Genomic DNA, 3,450 nt, shown 5'->3' on the forward strand with positions numbered 1-3,450 from the left:
AAAACATCTCTACGGTATAAAACACGTGTTAGTTCTTGCGTCACCTCTTTCTCTACTCTCTTCATATCTAATAAAATCCCTAAAATTTAAATAATTTACCTACTTTTGCCATCCACCTTCTTCCTTCGACTTCCCTGCCATGTTATCTGCTATGGATATATGACTCATTTTATTAATAAAAATAAATAAAGAAATTAGCAGATAATCTCATCATTCTTTTTCGGATCTCATATAAAATAAAACTGTGATATCGCTCCTGATGTATTCTTTTGACGACGCTCCATCCATATATTTATATCTTAAGTTTATATTTGAGGTTACTTCGTACAATATTTGTGTTTCACGGATAATAAGCTATTCATCGTAAAGGAAACAGAGAAATACAGCCTTGGACTCAATTAAGTCATTTGGGCTGGGCTGGGCCAAAAAGTAGAGCAAAACCTATATGCCCAAACTCCGGCCCAATTGAAACTACTTGCCTTTCCTGTCGTGCTGCTCCGTTCTTGCATCTCTCGGCGTCTCCTCCAGTGCTCCTTCCTCGTAACCCTAGACAATCCACCCCCACCAACCCGTCCACTGGATCGGGTCTCGGCATCTCTGGGCGCGGGAGACCAGCGGTTTCGGTCGAATTCGTACGAGTGCCATGTCGGTATTTCTTTCTCTTCCTCTGGATTTTGCTACTCAAACAGTTAGTTTAGCTTCTGAACTTGCGTTTCTTGATCTGTGGCGTACCATCCGTGTTCATGCGGGGAACATGTTCGATTCTGTCTCGTGATCTCACACGCGACGTAAGATAAAAAATTTGTTTTCTCAGCCATGGGTTTTATCCCCGCGTTACGGACATCTGCGGATCTTCTAAGGTTGTCAAAGTGCTTGTCCATTGGGTTCAGATACGCTGGCTTCAGATTCTTCAGAAAATTAGGACATTCATATGTATACGCGAATTGTCTATGATGGAAGTAGGATTCTATGTTTGTGCTTAGTTTATTTGTGCTCTCAATCTCGGGGAAGGAAATCTGATTCAGATATTTGTTTTGAGTCCCACTGTATTAATTTTGCTCTTCTATACACAACATTCTCTTTGGAGATTTAATATGAAATTTGCTTGATTTTGTTTTTCTAGGGAAAGGGGAAGTAGATAAATACCTTGGAATTGTACTTTAAGTAGATAAATAGATGTTCTCGGTGTAGTGATGTAGTCTGTAGTTATTAAGTGGTTTTATACGAGAAAGGTCCATTTCTTGGATTTCGCTGAAAATGTTTGAAAACAGTAATCGTTTCCGTCATTTCATCTGGTTTTATAATAACATGCCTAGTTTTATGTTAGGGCGGATGCTGAACCAGTTGATCCAAAGAATTACCTTGAGGAACGTTGCAAGCCGCAATGTGTAAAATCATTGTACGACTATGAGGTGTGGTACAATAATTCCAGTCAGGCACATACTCACAAGTGAAGACGAAATATGATAAAGATTTGTGAAAACCAGTGGTAACTAGTCATTATTGTATATCACTTGCTAAACAAGCTTGGACTAGTACTTGATAAGTTTGACCTATTTATAGCGCATCAGTGCACGGCTATAGAGTTATCTGATTTTTTTTTCGAATGGGGGATTTCCCATTTCCATTCCTCATGAAAATATCAGTCTTACAGCTGAGTTTTGAATTTGAGAAGAGACAGAAAATGGAACGGGGAATAAAGAGCAAGCCCTACGCCAAAAATATATAGCTCTAACCTACAAGTTTCAAGTCCAATATATTATGCTAGAAATTGTGCAAAAATCATCCTCTTGCCATTTGTATTTCCTGTCAATTTGTTGGATTCCCATATCCCACTTCAGTTTTATAATCACCTTATAGCAGACTAGTTAGGTGTTAGCCTGTTACTGTTATTATGTTGTCAGCAATCTGTTCCGAGTCACATGATTCAATTGTGAATGGAAAAATATCTTCTTGTAAAACTCTCTTTTATTTAATGAAAATCTCAGTAGTGGTCTGTCCTCCTGTTTCGGTTCAAAAGATTTTGAATGGAACAATCGTTCAAACTTGCTGTTTGAGTTACATGACAGCAGATATGGATTCGACAATCCATGATCTATTTCCATTTACTCTGTATGCTTCAATCATGTATACCCAAAATGCTGAACTTGAATTTTGAGCGAAGACATTGTCTTATTTTGGTATTGGCAAACATGATCTTGAGGCTTTAACTGTGAAGTATGTTTACTTGTAAACTTGTGTACTTATTAGTGCCTACCTTATGTGCAGAGATGCATCAAGAGAGTCGAGAATGATGGAACTGGACAGAAACACTGCACAGGGCAGTATTTTGACTACTGATCATGCGTTGACAAGTGTGTAAGTACTACTCGTGTGTTAAGTAGATCCGAACCAACGTAATTGACCGTTGGATCATTCTGACTGCAATTTGTGCATCAAACTTGTGTTACAGGTTGCACCAAAGCTCTTTGACAAGCTCAAATAATGATGGAATGCTATTTATGATGTGTCGCTTCATTGCAGTAATTCTTTTCAGTTGACAAGCTTAAATGATGATGGAATGCTATTTATGATTGTGGCTTCTTTGCAGTAGTTCTTTTCTGTTGACAAGCTTAAATGATGATGGAATGCTACTTATGATGTGTGGCTTCTTCCCAGTAGTTCTTTTTCAGTTTTCAAGCCCAATAAATCAATCAACTATATTATCTCAGTTTATTTTGCTGAACATGTAACAAAAGGTTTCATTTTGCCATTCCTTAAACTTGTTGAAGTAGGAGTATTTGAACAAGGCAGCAAACACAGATGTTGCTCAGGTGATCAATTTCTTTCTCATAAAGAGTGAAAAGTTGATGGAACCTGGGATCCCCTTTCCGGTTTTGGGTGAACTTAAAAAATTCAAACATTCGTCCTTTCTTTTAACAATTGCTCCATTTAACAAGACATCCATATGTGGGATCTTTAGTCCTTTTAGAATGTTAATGTATTTTTTTTAAAAAAAGTGACTCATATGACATGAGATCCATGAGTTGCATATATACTTAGAGATTGATTAATGCTGTTAAGCTTATAATAGATTGCCGTGCCATTTATCATAGGAGATTAAGTGTCACCGTGCCTCGTCTTTATTTGTGCTCATCTTGCACCAACCGGTTCTTATGTATGGCTTGCGAGAATAATTGTATTTATCTACAGGAACTGCAAACAGGTCAAATTCGATGGTAATAACATCCTTGAAAATATACCAAAACAAATACCTTCAAATGCAAACTTGAAGCTAACCATAATGAAGATCTCGCAAACGGGATTGAAAAAAAAGATATAATTTGGTTATTTCCAGGTTCGGACAGGAAATATGAAGCACTAAGGCCACTCATAATACTCATAATACTTTGTTTCTTAGATGATATAGGAGAGAGAGTAAAAAATTAATATTAAGAAATAAGTTTTTAA

General features: G+C 37.1%; 1 long non-coding RNA gene across 1 annotated transcript; it reads left to right on the forward strand.

Moving 5' to 3' along the window:
- The first annotated feature begins 503 nt into the window (after positions 1 to 503).
- On the forward strand, positions 504 to 2,732 carry LOC133905219 (uncharacterized). Its single transcript, XR_009907587.1, has 4 exons — positions 504 to 645; positions 1,328 to 1,412; positions 2,269 to 2,358; positions 2,453 to 2,732. It is a non-coding gene; the product is annotated as an uncharacterized LOC133905219 (long non-coding RNA).
- Positions 2,733 to 3,450: the final 718 nt, after the last annotated feature.

The sequence above is a fragment of the Phragmites australis genome, chromosome 22 (assembly GCF_958298935.1).
Source record: "Phragmites australis chromosome 22, lpPhrAust1.1, whole genome shotgun sequence".
In the NCBI taxonomy this organism is placed as follows: domain Eukaryota; kingdom Viridiplantae; phylum Streptophyta; class Magnoliopsida; order Poales; family Poaceae; genus Phragmites; species Phragmites australis.